Source organism: Tamandua tetradactyla, chromosome 15 (genome assembly GCF_023851605.1).
Source record: "Tamandua tetradactyla isolate mTamTet1 chromosome 15, mTamTet1.pri, whole genome shotgun sequence".
NCBI classification, from domain to species: Eukaryota; Metazoa; Chordata; class Mammalia; order Pilosa; family Myrmecophagidae; genus Tamandua; species Tamandua tetradactyla.
In genome coordinates, this window is record NC_135341.1 from 32169344 (window position 1) to 32190010 (window position 20667).

At 39.6% G+C, this 20667-nt stretch overlaps 1 long non-coding RNA gene across 2 annotated transcripts; it reads left to right on the forward strand.

Annotated features, from left to right (window-relative positions):
* Window positions 1-304: 304 nt before the first annotated feature.
* On the forward strand, window positions 305-20267 carry LOC143657901 (uncharacterized). 2 transcript variants are annotated; one of them, XR_013163019.1, is made up of 3 exons: window positions 305-844; window positions 19525-19619; window positions 20098-20267. It is a non-coding gene; the product is annotated as an uncharacterized LOC143657901 (long non-coding RNA). The 2 variants fall into 2 exon arrangements; XR_013163020.1 differs by lacking the exon at window positions 305-844 and adding an exon at window positions 1125-1377.
* Window positions 20268-20667: the final 400 nt, after the last annotated feature.

Below are 20667 nucleotides of genomic sequence, written 5' to 3' on the forward strand. Positions count from 1 at the left end.
ACTAGATGGGAAAGAATGGGACTGTGACACATGGGATGGGACATCTGGGTACAGCCACCTGCAGATGTTGAATCCCTATATTTTCCTGAATATTCTAAGCTTGCAGAAGTGTCCCACTCCTTCCTATGAGAGGCTAACATGTCTGTCTTGCTTGAAGATGATGCAGAGACTTTTCCCCAGCAAAACAACATGTGGACTACTTAGGATTTGTCTTTACCTCCCCTCCTGGTCACTAGGCATAATAATGCTTAAGTCACAACATAACCATCTATGTAATAGTAAACAATAAACTTAAAGACTAAATGCTCCTTAAGTTTAGGCAAGCTAGCAGGGAGTAAGAAAAGCAGGATCTGGCCCTGTGACCTCAAAAAGAGGAAGGAGACTACAGGATGTATGCAGCATGAACCAGCATGAGTCAGACGAGGACACATGAGGGTGGATACTGAGGGTGCCTGATAAAGGACAGATCATAAGGTTAAATAATGGAGAGTTCATCACTCTGGGAACAGTCTCCCAGGATACATGATATAACAATCTTGGCAAGGATTCCAGAAGATGGTGTGAACACATTACTAGGCTGACTCCTAAAAGCACAGAAAAGGTGATAGATCACACTGAGTAAAGTAGAAACACAATAATTTCCATAGGAGATAGTGGAAGAAAGGATGAAAAGCATGGAGAGGAGGGGTGCTAGAGTGGATAAACCATGAAAGGCCAGAAAACACACTTGAGGACTTTGTTACACGGAAGGGCCCAGAAGACACACCAGTCACTAAAGTAACAAAATGCATCAGCATCACTAAGACGTTCAATAGTGGCTGATCTGTGAATGATGGCACCAAAGGTAGGATATGCCATTACAGATCTGGGCTTACTGACAGCAAGGAGGAGGAGGATGATTAGACCTTTCCCTACCCACTCCCCACCAACCCCAACAAAAGGAGGTTAAGTGGCAATATTTAACTGATAGGGTGCAGATGGACATAATTACTGCAATGAGTGGAAACTTTGGAGGGGCATTTAAGGGGGCCTGAAGCACAGTTATGGAGATGATTAAGAGAACGCAGCACTAATAGCTAAAAATACTTTGAGAAAGAAAAATGAAGTGGGAGGTCTCACACTACTGGACATTAAAGCATATTATTAGGCTACAGTGGTCAAAACAGCATGGTACTGGCATAAAGATAGATATACTGACCAATGGAATCCAATGGAGTGTTCAGATATAGGCCCTCTCTTCTATGGACATTTGATCTTTGATAAGGTAGTCAAGCCAACCCACCTGGTACAGAGCAGCCTCTTCAATAAATGGTGCTTGGAGAACTGGATATCCAAATGCAAAGGAATGACATAGGATCCATATCTCACACATTAGAGGTAAGATCATAAAACTTTTAGAAGAAAATGTAGGGAAATTTACATACAACAGAATATTATGCAGCTGTAAGACAGCATAAAGTCCTGAAGCATGTAACAACATGGATGAAACTTGAGGATATTATGCTGATTGAAATTAGCCAGAAACAAAAGGGCAAATACTGTATGGTCTTAACTAATATGAACTTACATTGAGGAGAATTGAAGTTAAGAACACAGGTTATCAGGATATAGAGATTGACCACTTGGAGCTGAAGGAATACAGATTGTGCAACAGGATCGATTGTAAAAATCCAGACATGGATAGCACAATACTACCTGATTGTAGAACAATAATATAATTACTGAATGAAGCTGAACATGAGTATGATGGAAGAAGAAGGGCTGGGGGCATGTATGAATCCAGAGGGAAAGATAGAGGATAAAGACTAAAATGGTAAAATTTAGGAAAGAATGGTAAAATTTAGAGTGGACAATGATGATGATTAAATGTACAAATAAAAAAAAAGTTTTTGCCGGTGCCTGCCCATGCAAAACAAAAACAAAAACAAACAAACAAAAAAACCCTACTATAAAAAAAACATTTTTACATGAGGGAAAACGAATGCATGTCAATAGTGCATGGTGTTCAGATGGTATAGAGGAAAAAGTGCAATCAATGCAAGTTTAGGTCTATAGTCAACAGTAACACTGTAATATGTTTCCACCAAATGTAACAAAGGCATTATGCCAAAACTAAACATTAACAGCGGGTGGCACAGCGAAGGGATATTGGTTCTTTGTGGAAGAAAAGGAAATGTCTTCATATAGCTTATGGTGATGAAGGCATGTTGATACACTTAGGTTGGACTGTATGATGTGTGAATAAAACTGTTTAAAAATGTACACAGAGAAATAAGTGCTGGAGAAAATGTAGAGAAAGAGATGTACCTATTCACTGTTCGTAGGGAAACTGAGAGGTGCAGCCCTTTAGAGGGCAGTATGGTGGTTCCATTGGAGGCTAGGGTTGGAGTTGCCATATGATCCTGAAACCCTGTTGTTCAGTATATACCTGGAGGAACCATAAATGGACATTTACACACTGGTGTCTATGGTGGCAGTGTTTGTAATCCACAATGGATGAAGGTGGCCTAAGGGTTCAATGACTGAGGAATGGAAAGGGGAACTATGAAGTATACATACAATGGACTACTGACCTGGCCACAAGAAGGAATGAAGTTCTGAGGCATGTAATTAGGTGAATGAACCTTAAGAACTGTATATTGAAGGAAATGTCAGAAACAAAACACAAATACTATCATGCCTCACTTACTATATTATGGACCAACTATAATATAAAAATTTGGTGAACTGAAGTCGAGACCATATGCTATCAGGTTGGGGCCTCCTGTAAAGAATCCTAGATTGTAAGCTTTTATAGCAGTCGTATATATTCAGGAGTTGTAACTGTTATTTTTAAATTCTGAGATACTGAGCTGTTCGTTTATAACCTGGTCGTTCCCTGAAACTTCAGGTATTTATGTGACACCTGAGACTCAGATTTAGAGCTATGAAGCTATGAAAGTCAGCAGTACCCCATACAGGAACTGTTTAAAAAGTTTAAAAAGGGTTCTGACTTCGAGTAGAGATACGAATGAAGCTGATATGGATAGGACTAAAGTAAATCAGAATACAGGGTAAAGGACGATATCTCCCATATTTTAAAACTTCAACTTCTGTGTGAGACCAAAGGGAGAGATTTCTTTTTTTTTTGCTGTAAAATTTGTATTTTGGATAGTGCATTTCCTAATATAACTTGTATGGTCAGTTTAGCTGAACACCATAAGTACATGGAATCTTGTATAGAATGTGAGACTTTGTTGGTTTGTCCAGATTAGTATGATGCCCTGATATATCCCAGAGTGATATGGGCAGTGAATAAAGAAGTATTTGCAAAGTCCCCTTGGGGGATTGGGGAGGAAGAAGGAAATATTGAACTTCTCCATTTGGAGAATTTCTGATATTCTTGTAAGCAGTGGAAACAACCAAATCAATAGGCTGAGCCTTTGATCTTGGGGTTTGCACCTATGAATCTTATTCCTGCAATGGTTAGGCTAAGCCTTCTTAAAATTAGGCCTAAGAGTCACCCCCAGAGAATTCTTTCGTTGTTCAGATGTGCCTTCTCTCTCTAAGCTAATGCAGCAAGTGAACTCACTGCCCTCCCCCTCTACGTGGGACATGACTCCCAGGGTGTAAATCTCCCTGGCAGTGTGGGATAAAAACCTCAGCATGAAGTGAGACCCAGTATCAAGGGATTGGGAAAGACTTTTTATCAAAAGGGGAAAGAGAGAAATGAGACGACATAAAATTTCAGTGGCTGAGAGATTTCAAACAGAGTCAAAAGGTTATCCTGGAGGTTATTCTTATGCATTATATAGACATCCCTTTTTAGTTTATGGTGTATTTAAGTGGCTAGAGGGAAGTACCTGAAACTGTTGAACTGTGTTCCAGTAGCCTAGATTCTTGAAGGCAATTGTATAACAATATAATTTTTACAATGTGACTATGTGATTGTGAAAACCTTGTCTCTGATGCTCCTTTTATCCAGGGTATGGACAGATGAGTAAAAATTATGGGTAAAAATAAACAAATAATAGGGGAGACAAAGGTTAAAATAAATTAGGTAGATGGAAATATTAGTGGTCAATGAGGAGGAGGGGTAAAAGGTATGTATGCGTTTTTCTTTTTTCTTTTCATTTCTTTTTCTGGAGCGATGCAAATGTTCTAAAAAATAATCATGGTGATGAAGACACAACTATGTGATGATATTGTGAGCCACTGATTGTACACCATGTGTGGCATATTTATAAGTTAAGATTTATCAATAAAAATACTTTTAAACAAGAGAGCACAGCATTAAACTATCTCTATGCAGAAGAAAAAGAAGCTTCTGCAGGTGGTGGCCCTGGTGCTGGCGTTGCTGGTCGTCCTGCCAACCTGGTCTCTGGGCACTATACCACCAGTGGCAGTCTGATGGCACCCCAGGAGGATCCCAGCAGGTGTGGCCCCAAAGGCCCAACAGAGCTCACTCAGTCATCAAAAGAAAACCGTTTTGGGCAGAAGCTGAATGGACTGGGAGGCCATCAGGAGGGATGCTCAGCATGTAGGAAATGGAAAACAAGGGAAACCTCACCCTTAACCAAAGCTGAGAGAGTAAAACAGGCATAAGGAGAAAATGGATTTAATATCTACATTAGTGATAAAATCTCACTGAATTGCCCTCTCCCTAATATCCAACACCCAATGTGAGTTTAATATCTGTTATCTTCAGGGATCTAAGGATTTCACCCCTGGCTCTTAAGAATTAATTAAAGGCACAGGCACATGAAGCATTGCTGGAAAAGAGAGGATCCCTCCTGTTTCACTGGAACTTTATGCCAACATTCACGTGATCAGTTTCTCCTAGAATTTGCAGTCTCCCAGAAGAGCCAGTCCCCTCTCACTTTTCACGTAGTAGAACATGTAACCTCTACATTGCCCCTTTTGCTCTGCCTCACAAGGGACTTCAGACCTAAATTTAGAGGACAATTGCAGTGACGGCATGGCATTTAAAAATTTTTATTTTAGCTATCCTGCGTACCTAGATATTTATACCTTTGTTATAAGTTATTTCAACATTTTGAGGAAAGAAATAGAATGACTACAAAGATAACAACTATGGCTAACGTTCTCGTGAACATGTGATATGTGTTTGTATGTATTATCTCAGTTAATACTCTCAAGGTTCCGATGAGGTAGGTCCTATACTGATGCTCATTTTATAGATGAGGAACTGAGGCTTAATGGAATTTTGCAACTTGCCTAAAGTCATACAGTGACTAAAAAGTGGAGCCAGGCCGTAGACACCCATTATACCAAAAACCATACTCTAGACCATGGGCTATATTATCTCCCTGTACAATTTAAATAATGGTTGTTGTGGTTGTGATGGTGATTTTCTCGTAAAGCAGTGGTTCTCAAACTTGATGTGCATCAGAATCACACAGAAGGCTGTTAAAAAGGGTATTTGGCCTCGCCACATAGTTCCTGATTCATTAGGTCTGGAGCAGGGTCTGAGAACTCGCATTTTGAACAAGCTCCCAGGTTATGGTGGTGCTGCTGGTTATGGGACTACACTTTGAGAACCACTACAATAAACCATTTCAAAATTGCTTCTACATAAAGGCAGTACTGGGTACCACTGGAGTGTAAAGAGTTTTGCTCAGTGACTAAAAAGATGGAGCCAAGAAGATAAGAAGAGCTAATATTTACTAAGTGCTTACTGTCTGCCAGGCATTATGCTAAGCCAGTGGTTCTCCTAGTGTAGTTTCCAGACCAGTAACATCAGTATCTGGGAGCTCATTGGAAGTGCAAATCCTCAGGCCCTAGTCCAGATTTATCAAATCAAAACCCCCAAGGCAGGGCAGGAAGGAGCCACTATCTGTGTTTTTTTGTTCTGTTTTGCTTTGTTTTTCAATCTGTGTTTTAATAAGCCCTCCAAGGGATTCTGAGGCACATTCGTGGTTCAGAACCACTGTTCTAAGCATTTTAAATGCATGAACTAGCCAAACCTCTCCAAAACCCTATGAGGGTAGGTACCATTTCAATCACCATTTCACAGACAAGGAAGTGAGGCACAAAAAGTTAAATAATTTGTGTAAGATGGCAAAGCTGGTAAGAGGGGAAGTCAGATTTGAATCCAGAGAGTCTGGCTCTAGTGCCCAGACTGCAATTGTCCTCTAAATTCAGTTGTTAACTACTGAACCAGAAGGATTTTTCCTCCTATCAGAACTCAGTCAGTAGAATGCAGTGATAAAGAATCAATCTTGCAAGCATGTTTGACTACTTAAAGGATGCTCCATTACCACCTGTAGTTCCTGTAGCACTACCCTGAGGCTGGCATTGTAGATGAAGAAACCCAGACCCACAGAGCTTGGGGAAGACTTGCCCCAAGTTGCACAGCTGGGGATCCCCACCTAAAAGATGTGCTGCTCATTACTCCATAGAGCAACTGTTAAGGAAGCTGAAAAAGAGATCAGACTTGAACTAGAGATATGAAGTTGATCTGGTTGGGACTAAGATAAATCAGAATATAGGATAAAGGACGATATTGCCTGTATTCTAAAACTTCACCTTCTGTGTGAGACCAAAGAAGAGATGTGTATTTTGTCCAAAATTTATATTTTGTGTAGTACACAATCTAACTTAAACTGGCCAGTTCATTTAAACATCCTAAACACATGGAGCCTAGAATAGGGAATGAGATCTTGTAATTCTGTGTAGCTTAATGTTATACCCTGATACATTCCAGAGTATGTTGGGCAGATAATTAAAAGTATTTGCTAAGTTCCTTGAGAACTGGAGAAAAAATATGGATCTATTAAACTTCCACACTTGGGAAATTCCCAATATTTTCTCAAGCATTAGGGACTCCCAAGTTAAGAGGCCAAGTCCTTGATCATGAGGTTTGCTCTTATGAAATTTATTTCTGTAACACAGAGGCTAAACCTACCTATAATTATATCCAAGAGTCACTTCCAAAGAAACTCTTGTTGCTCAGGTGTGGTCTCTCCCTCTCTAAGCCGAACTCAGCAAATAAACTCATTATCCTCCCCTCTACATGGGACATGACTTCTAGGGGTTTAAATCTCCCTGGGAAAGTGGGACATGATGCCCAGGAATGAGCTTGGCCCTGGCATCATGGGACTGACAATGCCTTCTTGAACAAAATCGGGGAAAGAAATGTAACAAAATACGGTATCAGTAGCTAAGAGATTTCAAATAGAGACTAGAGTCTGTTCTGGAGGTTACTCTATGCAATCTTCAGCCAGATATGGCAAAATACCATGGTACACTGTATTAGCTAGGGTTCTCTAGAGAAGCAGAATCAGCAGGAAATAATCATGGATATAAAATTTATAAAAGTGTCTCATGTAACCGTGGGTACGTAGAATCCAAAGTTCACAGGGCAGGATGTGAAGCTGATGACTCCGATGAAGGGTGTGAATGAACTCCAGAGGAGAGGCTCATTGGCAAAAGCAGGAAGAGAAACTGTCTCTTCTGAATCTTCCTTAAAAGGCTTCCAGTGATTAGATTAAGCATCACTCATTGCAGAAGACATGCCTCTTGGCTGATTACAAATGGAATCAGCTGTGGATGTAGCCAACATGATCATGATTTAATTCTATGAAATGTCCTCATAGCAACAGACAGGCCAGCACTTGCCCAACCAGACAAATGGGCACCACCACCTGGCCAAGTTGACACATGAACCTGACCATGATATACACCAAGCCCAACCAACAGTATTCCTGAAAACCCTAAAAATATGGAACTATTAAACTTCACCACCAGGAAACCCCCTGATACTATGTCAAACATTAGGGATACCCAAATCAATAGGCCAAACCTTGATCTTGAGGGTTGCTCTTATAAAGTTTATGTATGTACCAGATAAGTTCAGCCTACCTATAGGTATGCCTAAGAGTTGCTTCTGGAGGACTTCTTTTGTTGCTCAGTTGTGGCATTTCTCTCTCTCATTGTAAGCCCAACCCTGCAACTGAAATCATTGCCCTACTCCCTACACGGGACATGACATCCAGGGGTGAAAGTCTCCCTGGCAACGTGGGAGATGATTCCCAGGAATGAGCCTGGCCCTGGAACCATGAGATCAAAAATGCCATCCTGACCAAAAGGGGAAAAGAAGTATAACAAATAAGGTATCAGTGGCTGAGAGAGTTTAAATAGAATCGAGAGGCTACTCTGGAGGTCACTCTTATGCAAGCTTTAGTTAGACATTGCTAACTACCATAACTTGCTAAATCCCAACCAAAACCATTCCTGCCAGTCCTAAAGGATACCTAAGGCATTATATAAGATTCTACAAAGCTCCCATATGCTAGGGTAACTTTCCAGAAACCTACAATCTCCAGATGGGTTACTGGACCAAATAAGTCCTGAAATGCAGAGAGGCCAGCCTCTTCAGAACATCAACTAGTTCCATCTCCCTTACCCATATTATCAACAGCCCCTTCCAGTATGAAAAGGTTAGAATAGGCATAGCCCAAATACTCCCAAAGAGTGGGAGAAAGATCAAAGGCAATGGTAGAGTTATACAGAGAAGGTAGGGTTTAACAAACAAGTATGTTGATATTTCTTCTACTATTCAGTATCTTAGAGTGGCTAGAAATTAAAAACTAAAATTATGGAATTGTAACCCATACTAAACTCTGAAATACGTTCTACAACTAATTGTTGCTAAGTGTTTTGAAATTTATTGCTTTTTTATACATATGTTATTTTTCACAAAAAAAAGGAAAAAATAAAAAAACTTCACCTGCCCTCCTGGCCCAAGTATGGACAACAGACACCAACTTTGCCCTGCAGTTGTCAAAGATGAAAAGGGCAAAGTGAAAGAGTCTTAGAATCTTAAGAAGAATGTGTGAGCTCGGAAGCAGAAGAAAAGAAGAAACTAGGAAAAGCAGGAGAGAATGTGGGGTCTTGTCTACCCCCATGAAGTCTCCTTTCTGTCTTTCCCAGACCTAAAAGTATCTCATCCCCCCAGCACCCTGTGTGCCTATTCTTGTATTGTTCGTTAGTCCTTCGAATTGTAACTAACTAATAAAGAGCCTCTTCTAACCAAAAGAAAAGGGCCCTATCTGAGGCTCTATAAAAGTTTCACTCACTAAGTTCATTTTTCAGAAATCTAAAATCTCCAAATTATTCCTATGCCAGATAAGCCCTGATACCCAGAGGTACCAGTCTCTCCAACATCAACCATTGGCATCCCTCTTCTCCATAATGTCAGCACCTCTTTTCAACATGAAGAAGCTAGAATGGTCATTGCCCAAAATATCCCTAAAAATGAGAGAGAGAAGTTATAACAGAGAAAATAAGATTTAACAGTGAGTATGACTAGTGAATCATTATATCGATATTTCTTTTTAGTTTCCAGTGTTTAAGAGTAGCTAGAAGGAAGTACTTGAAATTGTGGAAATATAACAATATTTCAATATAACAAACTTGAAATTTGTTCTATAACTACTTGTTAAAATGTACTTTGAAATTTATCACTCTTTTGCATATATATTTCACAATAAAAATGTTTTTTTAAAAAACTATCCTTACGCATAGATGACATGATACTATATAGAGAAAATCCAGAAAAATCTATAATAAAGCTACTAAAATTAATAAACAAGTTCAGCAAAGTGTGGGGTACAAGAACAATATACAAAAGCCAGTAGTGTTTTCCTTAGCCCCACAAAGGATAGGTCAAGCCTACTTAAAATTAGGCCTAAGAGTCACCCCCAAGAGAACCTCTTTTGTTGCTCAGATGTGGCCTCTCTCTCCAGCTAACACAACAAGCAAACTCACCACCCTCCCCCTGTCTACATGGGACATGACTCCCAGGAGTGTGGACCTTCCTGCCAACGTGGGACAGAAATCCTAGAATGAGCTGGGAGTCAGCATCACGGAATTGAGAAAACCTTCTTGACCAAAAGGGGGAAGAGTGAAATGAGACAAAATAAAATGTCAATGGATGAGAGATTTCAAACACTCAAGAGGTTATCCTGGAGGTTACTCTTATGGATAATATAGATACCACCTTTTTAGTTAAGGTGTAATGGAGAGGCTGGAGGGAACTGCCTGAAAATGTAGAGCTGTGTTCCAGTACCCATGTTTCTTGAAGATGATCATATAATGATACAGCTTTTGCAATGTGACTGTGTGATTGTGAAAACCATGTGTCTGATGCTCCTTTTACCTACCTTATTGACAGATGAGTAAAATATATGGATTAAAAATAAATAAAAAATAGGGGGAACAAATGTAAAAATATATTTAATAGATTAAAAAAAGAAAAATAAATAAAACAGTGTTGTGATGGCACAATGAAAGACATATAAACCGATGTAACAGAATTTAGAGTGCAGAAATAAAACCCATATATCTATTGCCAACTGGTTTTCAACAAGGGTGCCAAACCCACTAGGTGAAAAACATAGTCTCTTCAACAAATTCTCTGTAGAAAACTGGATATCCAAGAATGAAACTGGACCCCTGCCTCACACTATATATAAAAATTAACTCAAAGTGGATCAACAAACCAAATATAAGAACCCAAATTATAAAACTCCTAGAAGAAAACATAGGGAAACATCTTCAGGATCTTGTGTTGAACAATGATTTCTTAGACTTTATACAAAAGCAAGAGCAACTCTAAGTCCAACTGTGCAAGTGAAATCAATGCCCTCCCTCCTACGTGGGACATGACAACCAAAGGAGAAAGTCTCCCTGGCGATATGGGAGATACTCCCAGGGATGAGCCTGGCCCTGACCCTGTGGAATCAACAATGCTGTCCTGGCCAAAAAGGGTAAAAGAAGGGTAAAAATAAGGTATCAGTGGTAGAGAGAGTTCAAATAGAGTCAAGAGGCTACTCTGGAGGTCACTCTTACGCAGTTTCAGTTAGACATTGCTACCTACCATAACTTGACAAACCTGAGCCAAAACCATTCCTGCCAATCCTAAAGAACACCTAGGGCATTACATAAGTTTCTGCCCTAGTGAAAGTTTATACTAGGGTAACTTTCCAGAAACTTACAACCTCCAGATGCATTCCTGGACCAGATAAGTCCTGAAATGCAGAGGGGCCAGCCTCTCTAGAACATCAACTAATTTCATCCCCCTACCCCATATTATGAACAGCCCCTTTCAATATGAAAAAGTGGGCATAGTCCAAATACCCCTTCAGAGTGGGAGAAAGATCAAAGGTGGTAGTAGAGTTATACAAAGAAGGTAGGGCTTAACAAAAAAAGGCCAAATACCACTTAAGAGTGGGAGAAAGATCAAAGGTGATAGTAGAGTTATACAGAGAAGGTAGGGCTTAACAAATGAGTATGATTGCTGAATTATTATATTGATATTTCTTCTAGCCTCCAGTATCTTGGAGCAGCTGGAAGTGAAAATCTAAAATTGTGGAACCGTAACCCATACCAAACTCTGAAATCTGTTCTACAGCTGATTGTTGCAAAGCACTTTGACATTTATAGCTTTTTTGTATATATGTTTCTTTCACAAAAAAGAAGAAAAAAGTCAATTGTGATGATAAATGCACAGCTATAAGAAAAAAAATAAAGGAATTCCAGTCCAAAAAATAAAGTTACAGGGGCTAAGAAAAAATAAAAATTTTTAAAGTATGAGCAACGAAAGAAAAAAAAATAGATGAATGGGACTTATTCAAAATTTAAAACTTTTGGCATCAAAGGGCATTCTAAAGAAAGTGAAAAGACATCCAACAGAATGGATTAAAATATTTTGAAACCATCTATCTGATAAGGGTTTAACATCCAGAATATATAAAGAATTCCTACAATTCAACATTAAAAAGACAAACAACCCAATGTTAAAGATGGGCAAATAATTTGAACAGACATTTCTCCAAAGAAAATATACAAATGACCAATAAGCACATGAAAAGATGTTCAACATCATTAATTTTAAGGGAAATGCAAATCAAAACTATGAGATACCACCTCACATCCACTAGAATGGTTTGCATTTTAAAAACAGAAAATAACAAGTGCTTATAAGGATGTGAAGAAATAGAAACACTCATTCACTGTTGGTAGGAATTTAAAACAGTTCAGCTATAGTGGAAAGCACTTTTGTGATTCCTCAAAAACTGACATATAGAACTACCACATGATCCAGCAATTCCACTTTAAGTTATATATTCAAAAAAATTGAAAGCAGTGACTCAAACAGGTATTTGTACAACCACGTTCATAGCAGCATTATTCATAATAATCAAAAGGTAGAAGCAACCCAAATGTCCATTAACAGATGAATGGATAAATAAAATTTGGTAGAAATATACAGTGGACTTTTATTATGCCATAAAAAGGAATGAAGCTCTAAGTGGTGCAATGGTGGCTCAGTGGCAGAATTCTTGCCTGCCGTGCTGGAGACCCCAGTTCGATTCCTGGAGGCTGCCCATGCCAAAAAAAAGGAATGAAGCTCTGATACATGCTACTACATGGTTGAATCCCATACATCACGTTGACTAAAATAAGCCAGACACAAAAGGACAGATATTATATGATTCCAGTTATACGACACAGTTCAAGTATGCAAATTCGTAGAGACAGAATGTAGACTACAGGTGTGCTGGCTTGAAAGGATGATGTACTCTAGAAAAGCCATGTTTTAATCCTGATCCAATCTTGTGGGGGCAACCATTTCTCTTAATCCCTATTCAACATTACAGGTTGGAAACTTGATTAGATTATCCCTACGGAGCTGTGACACACCTAATTGTAGGTATTAACCTTTGATTAGATGGAGATGTGACTCCACCCATTTGAAGTGGGTCTTGATTAGTTCACTGGAATTCTTTAAACAAGGAAACATTTTGGAGAGAGAGTGTCCCTTGAGAATGACGAGATACCGAGAGAGCAGAACCACAACAGGGTGACTAGAATGACGAGAGCCAGAGCCCATGCAACCAGAGACCTTTGGAGATGAAGAAGGAATGTGCCCCTGGGAGATCTTCATGAAACAAGAAGCTTGGGGAGAAAACAAGGAGACGCTGCCATGTTCTCCATGTGCCTTTCTAGTTGAGAGGGAAACCCTCAACTTCATTAGCCTTCTTGAACCAGGTATCTTTCCCTGATACCTTAGATTAGACATTTTTAAGGACTTGCTTTATTTGGGACATTTCCTTGGCCTCAGATTTATAAACTAGCAATTTACTAATTCTCCTCTTTAAAAACCATTCCAGTTCCAGTATATCATATTCCGGCAGCTAGCAAACTAGAACAACAGGTTACCAGGGCAGAAGGGAGGGAGAATAGGGAGTTAATGCATAATGGGTGCAGGATTTCTATTGGGGATTAAGGAGAAGTTCTGATAATGGATGTAGTGAAGGAAGCACAACAATGTGAATGTGATTAATCACACTGAATAGTATGTTTGGATGTGGTTGAGATGGGAAAGTTCATGTTGTATATAAAAGTCCACAATTTAAAAAGAAAAACAAAAGAGAAAATAACAACTAAATGCAATATATGATCCTGGATTGGATCTAATAATGCAGGATAAAATGCCCAAAGGACATAATTGGAACATATGAAAAATTTGAAATGCAGATTGTAAGCTTTATATTAATGTCAAATTCTTAAACTTGGTAAATGTACTTAAGGTGGTTCCATAGCTGATATTCTTATTCTTGTGGAAACTAAATGGATGTATTAAGTGTTAGAGGAGCATGATGTATACATCCTACCCTCAAATGTTTAAAAAACAGATGAAAGATAGGTAGAAAGATAGAGAGAGAGAGAGATGATAGATGGATAAATGATGATGACAATGATAGATAGATAGACAGATAGATAGATAGATAGATAGATAGATAGATAGATAGATAAGTAGATACGCACAGACAGATAGATGATAAAATGATACAGCAAATGTGGCACAGTGGGTATCTGGGTGGGGGGTATGTTGGTGTTCTCTGTATGGTTTTGTACTATTTTTGCAAATGTCCTGTAATACTTTATTTCAAAATTGAAAGTTTATTTAGACAAGAGAGGAATCACAGCATCCATAGGAACAAAATAAATAGGAAGTCAACAAGGGTATTACTCAACATGTAAAATCAAAAGGAATTAAGGATAGATAATCAGGAGGCTGCAAGCCAGTGTCTCAATAAAACGTCATGGCTGTTATAGTTTGCAAGCTGCCAGAATGTGATATACCAGAAACAGAGCAACTTTTAAAGAGGGGAATTTATTGAGTTGCAAGTTTACATGTTCCAAGGCCGTGAAAATGTCCAAATTAAAGCAAGTCTATAGATGCGTCCAATTTAAGGCATCCAGGGAAAGATACTTTGGTTCAAGAAGTCAGTGATGTACAGAATTTCTCTCTTAACTGGAAAGGCACATGGTGAACATGACGACGTCTGTCAGCTTTCTCTCTAAGCTTCTTGTTTCATGCAGTCCACCCAGGGTTGTTTTCCTTCTTCATCTCCAAAGATCTCTAGCTGCATAGGCTCTAAAGATTTTTCCAAAATGGTTCCCTCTTAAAGGGCTCCAGTTAAGCAACCTCACCCTGAATGGGTGGAGACATGTTTCCATGGAAACCATCTAATGAAAATCTACCACCCACAATTGGGTGTGTCACATCTCCATGGGAACAATCAAAAGCTCCCACCCACCAATACTGAGTGAGAATTAAAGGACATGGCTTTTCTGAGGTTCACCAAAGATTCAAACTGAAACATGATCCCTTGTCAAACTTCTGATTCTCAGCCAATTTTCAGACACAGAAATTATTGCCTGAAGCAGAACCCAGAAACCCAACTGGAAGGATCCTGTAACACCATGCCATGTGTACACAATAAGGTTTTCCCATGTTTCATTCCCTAAAAAGGCCTACAGTCATTTACTCACTAATCATTTATGGGAAAGAAGATTACTCAAAAGGAGTTTTTGGACATAGGGTCTAAACTGACATTAATTTCCAGAGATGTAAAGCAGCATCAAGCCCCCCTTTTGGAGGAGATCATATGGGGCTTAGGTGAAAAATGGGGTCCTGGCCCAGGTCCTGTCCACAGAAGATCCAATGGGTCTGAAACCCATAGTGTGGTCGTTTCTCTGATACCCAAATGTATAACTGGAAGGACATATTAGTATTTGGCTGAACCTCTATATTGGTTCCTTGACCTGTGGAGTAAGAACTTTCAAAGAGGAGAAGGCTGAGTAAAAACCTCTGAAACTATCATACTCCTACAAACCAAGATGGTAAATCTAAAACAATATTGCATCCAGGTGGAATGGCAAAAATTACTGCCACTCTTAAAGATAAAAAGAATACAGAGATGGAGGGCCCCACCGTGTCTTCATTTAATTCATAGTCTGGCTCTTGGAAAAAAACAGGCATATCCTGGAAGATGAAAATACACAACTATCAATTCAATCAAGTGATATCTTCAATTGCAGCTGCTACGCCAGCTATGCTATCTTTCGTACAGCACATTAGCATGGCCTCAGGTATGTGGTATAATTTGGCAATTAGATTTTTTTCTATCCCTATCAGGAAAGATGACCAGAAATAGTTGAAATTCACATAGAACAAACAACAGTATATATTTATAGTCTTGCCCCAGTACTATATTAACTCTCCCACCCTGTATCATAATACAGTCTGAGGAATCCTGTTGTAGCTGAAAACCTCACAGAACATCATGCTAGTCCTCTATATAGATGACAAATAGCATACTGGTCCTGTATATGGATAACTAATATGCTGATCAGATCAGATGGGCAAAAAGTTATAAGTATATTGGAGCACTGGGTAAGACATATGCTCTCCAGAGGGTGGGAGATAAACTCTGTAAAGATTTAGGACCTGATAACATCAATTAAATCAATGATCTGGCCATGCCAGGATATCCCTCCAAAATTAAGAACATACGATTGCATCTATTACCTCTCACTAAAAAGAAGGAAACACAGTACCTGGTAGGTCTTTGGCTTCAAGAAGCAACAGAATACTACTTTAACCCACGTACCAGGTGACAAGAAAGGCTGCCAGAATTGAGTGGATCCAGGCAAGGTAAGGGCTCTACAGCAAATTCAGGCTGCAAAGGAAGTAGCTCTCCCTCTTGGTCCATACAACTTAGCAGGCCTTATGGTGTCAAAGGTATTATAGTGGGAAAAGACATCATAAGAAGTTTATCGAAAGCCAAAATGGGAAAATAACCAATAGCCTAGAGTTGTGGAACAAGGCTGTGCCATATGCAACAGAGAATTACACCTCTTTTGAAAACAGCTCCTGATGTGCTTCTGATCCTGATAGAATGGTGTTCTAGTTTGCTAGCTGCTGGGATGCAATATACCAGAAACAGGACAGCTTTTAAAAGGGAAATTTAATAAATTGCAAGTTTACAGTTCTAAGGCCGAGAAGATGTCCCAATTAAAACAACTCTATAAAAATGTCCAACCTAAGCCTTCCAGGAAAAGATACCTTGATTCAAGAAGGACGAGGAAGTTCAGGGTTTCTCTCTCAAGTGAGAAGGCACATAGCAAACACAGTCAGAGCTTCTCTCTCAGCTGGAAGGGCACATGGTGAACATGGAGTCAACTGCTAGCTTTCTCTCCTGGCTTCCAGTTTCATGAAGCTCCCTGGGAGGCACTTTCATGACCTTCTTCATCTCCAAAGGTCGCTGGCTCGTGGACTCTCTGCTTCATGGTGCTGCAGCGTTCTCTTCTCTCTCCAAATCCCCCATTCTCCAAAATGTTTCCTCTTTTATAGGACTCCAGAAACTTATCAAGACCCACCCAAATGAGAGGAGATATGTCGTCACCTAATCCAGTTTAACAACTACTCTTGATTAAATCACATCTACAGGGAGATGATCTGATTACAGTTTCAAACATACAGTATTGAATAGGGATTATTCTGCCTTTATGAAATGGGATTTAGATTAAAACATGGCTTTTCTAGGGGACATACATCCTTTCAAACCAGCACAAATGGAGTGCCCAGTCATGGGATATCAAATGACCATACATCTAGAACAATCTGTAATGAGCCAGAATTTTGTCAGACCAACTAAATTATAAGGGCAGTAGGACCAGGAGAAATTCATTGAAATATGGAGACTTCCAACCTGCTGTTACAAATCTACATTGTGTTTTTCATCTTTTCACCTCATATGGAGGTGGTAAATCCAGGACTGAGCACAAGCAGGACAAGAGATCATGAGCAGGTATCCCGGACTCCGATGTCATACAATATTATTATGTCAGTTCTTATCCCTCATCTCTGTGGCTTCATATGGGGGCTGGGGGTGGTGGTGGTTATGATTAGATGATGAAAGAGGAAAAGGCCCGAGCTTGCTTCTCTGATGGGTCACATCAATATATGAATGCAAGACAAAAAGGGATTGCACTTCAACCTCATTCAGAGGTAGTCTTAAAAGACAGTGGTGGGAGGAATACTCCCAATGGGCTGAGCTTTGGGTGGTACCCTAGGCCATCCAATGTGCATGGAAAGAAAAATGACCTGAGGCTAGACTATAAACAAGCTCATGGCAGTGGCAAATGGTCAGGATCCAGAATGAAAAAGTGTGGAAGATTAAGGACAAGGAATTGAGACCCTGACTTAAGGAGTGGGGACTGAGTCCATCCATGACTTATCAGGGGGGCATGAAATGTAGAGATATTAATTTTGCACATAAACACCTACCTGAGAGCATATACCACTGAAAAGGAACTCCAAGTATAGAAAGTGACTCAGACGATTGATGTTAGCCAACTTCTGTCATTGTTCACCAAGTGATGAACACACATGAACAGAAGAGCCATGTGTGTTCAAAGGACACATATGAACAGAAGACCCATAATGACGGATGTTGGTTTTGAATGGGTCCAAACTATGGACTCCCATTTACCAAGGCTGATCTAGCTACAGCCACTGCCCATGTCCAACCTGCCAGTGACAAAGACCAACTTTGAGTCTCCAATGCATTAGGCCTTAAGAAGACAAACCAGCCACTCGGTGACAAATTGATTATGCTGGGCCTCTTCCACTTAGAATGAATACCAATTCATTTTTGACAGGTATGACTCCACTTACCATCATTTCCAATGACTTACTAGGAGAATCTGTGCTTCCCACCCCTGCAACACGGTGCTCTGTGGGTTTAGAATTCCTGGATCCCAAAGGGGAACACTCTAGGGAACACAGAAAGAGTCCCATTGAACTACAAGCTACATTGCTGCCTGGACATTATAAGCAGGGAAGAATATATTTGGTACCAAAGGTATTATTAGGTATTCCCTATTCCTACAGGTATTCTCTTGCCCTATTTTAATGGACAATAAATGAACAGGTGCAGCAATCACAGCCCAAGAAGAGCATGGCTAACAGGGGCTCAGGCTCTTCAGGGATGAGGGTTTGGGTAGATCACTTCACCAACAGAGATGAAGGCTGAAGGTGAGAAGAATCTAGAATGGGTTGGAGAGGAAGAAGACAGTGAGCTTCACTTGAAGATCCAGGACCAGCTATAGTAACAAAGACTGTAGTTCATCCCACTAACCTCAGGAAGATAGGCCAATTGCAATCCTGGAGGAGATTCTCCTAGAACTTACAAAGAAGAGGATCTAAGCAGCTCAAGAATTAGACTGATAAGCACAGAAATGGAACACCCATATTCCCCTTCAGAAGATATGGAATTACATTGCAGTTGAGTGCTGTCAGCAGAAAGCCCTCAGCTATCAGTCCCTGCCCCACACGTACTCCCACCAACCTGGACTTTTTTGGCTGTAGAGAGCTACCCCACCCAAGGTCTACCTTCTTACTGGGGCAGCCCATATCCAGTGATTATCAGTGGGAGATATAAAGGCCCAGCCCCCTCACTCTACCTCAGGACAACAGCCTCACAACTTCTTGTCTGGTTGTCTGGGTCATCCTCTGAGATTGTATCAAAGGTCAATGTTTCCCTATACCTAATCCTGCTTCCTTCCCTTCCCTTTTACAAGTGTTGCTCCCAAAAGCACTCCCTAATAAAGCTCCTGAATGCTAATCTAGGTCACAGAATCTTCTTTTCTGTGAACATAACCTGCAACAGTAACTAAGCAAGAGGGAGACCTGAGTTGTGATTGAGAAATAAATATGACCCCACTACTATCATAGTCTTGGAATCTACATGCAGACAGAATTAGAGAACACTTGTTAATAGTTTTAAAACTTTTGGGGTGGGGAAGGCTAAAGGCCCTTTTGAGATTCTGATGAATGCTCTGGACTCTTTCCCCCCAAAATACATGTGTGTGAGTGTGTGTGTAATATGCATACATAGACACATATGCGTCAAATATTGCATGAATTTCAGGTAGTTCATGGAATATGTGAAGACAACAAATTAAGAATTCCCAACTTACATTATCTCCAACAGACCTAAAGTTTTTGAAATTGAAACATTATTTCCATAATGAGACATACTGTAATACAAATGTTCAATAAATGCTTGATGTTTTGGTGTGATTTCAGGAATAAGGTGATGAACTGAGCCTAAAGCAATATTTTCTCTTTATTTGTTCCCCCCATTATCCACCCACAAGCAGTGGTGACTGCCTGAAACTCTACCACTGCACATCTTTATGTCTTCAGCTGAAAACTTTGCTCCACTTAAATAAAGATCCTCCAGAAAGATGCCAAAGTAAGTTATCATAAATCAATTTACCCTAGCATGAATCAATTCTCATTCAATCTTGAACAATGGGGCTGCTTAGAAGTAAGGGAGAGCTATAAAAAGGGCATTGAATACCAGAAAGGACTCAATAATTGGGTTGGGGATAGCTGAACAAAAGAGAAATTCTGGGAAATTAGTTTAGACTTTACCAGCTTCAGCTCTTTTGCATTGGAAGATTAGTTCTGCACTCAAAACAATGTTATGCCAAACGTAAACTCAGAAAAATTACAGTAGTCCCAAATTGTGCCTGACAAAAATATATAATTACTCTATAAAATTATTCTTAGAGCAAAACAAAAATCTTACTATAACAGAGCCGCTCTATTAATATAACAGATTCTATATTAAATTTAATTTCCTATGAGGTACGGAATGATCTTTTTGAGGCCATATGATTTTTATCTGCCACTTTTATTTTATTTGCTCCCCTTGATTTTTTCTTCAGGCCCCCAGATGAGTGAGCCTAAATAGTGAAAGCATTACACAGGGCCTCAGATCAAGGAGCTAATTCTGATTTGGACATCCTCTGGGTAAGGAAGAAGGCACGTGCATAACACAGACCTTACTTGCAAGCCTCCTGGCCTTCTTTATAAATGGACTACAATGTAATGAATTCTGGACTACAGGCAAAAGATCTGGTTTGAAGTCCCAGTCCAGCATTTACAAACTGAATTCTTAGACAAATTATTTTACCTATATGTCCCCTAAAATAAGAATATTACTTGCCCTAACCAATAGGATTGTGTAAGAACCAAATGAGAAAATACCTGTGAAAGCATTTTATAATCTGGTATGCATGAAAATTCAGGTAAGTTTTATTTCTATTGTGTCTGAGCATACCTCTCAGTCTCCTCTTCAACTCAACCTTCAAGGGCTACCGCTTCCTTTGAAATCTTTCTAATATCTCCTGCCCTCTTTATCTGAATTTCCTCCAGGTTTCTGCTCTATGTATAATCCCACACAATTCTGCACTTATATACTATCTTGTGCTATTTATCATTTCATGTATATTAGC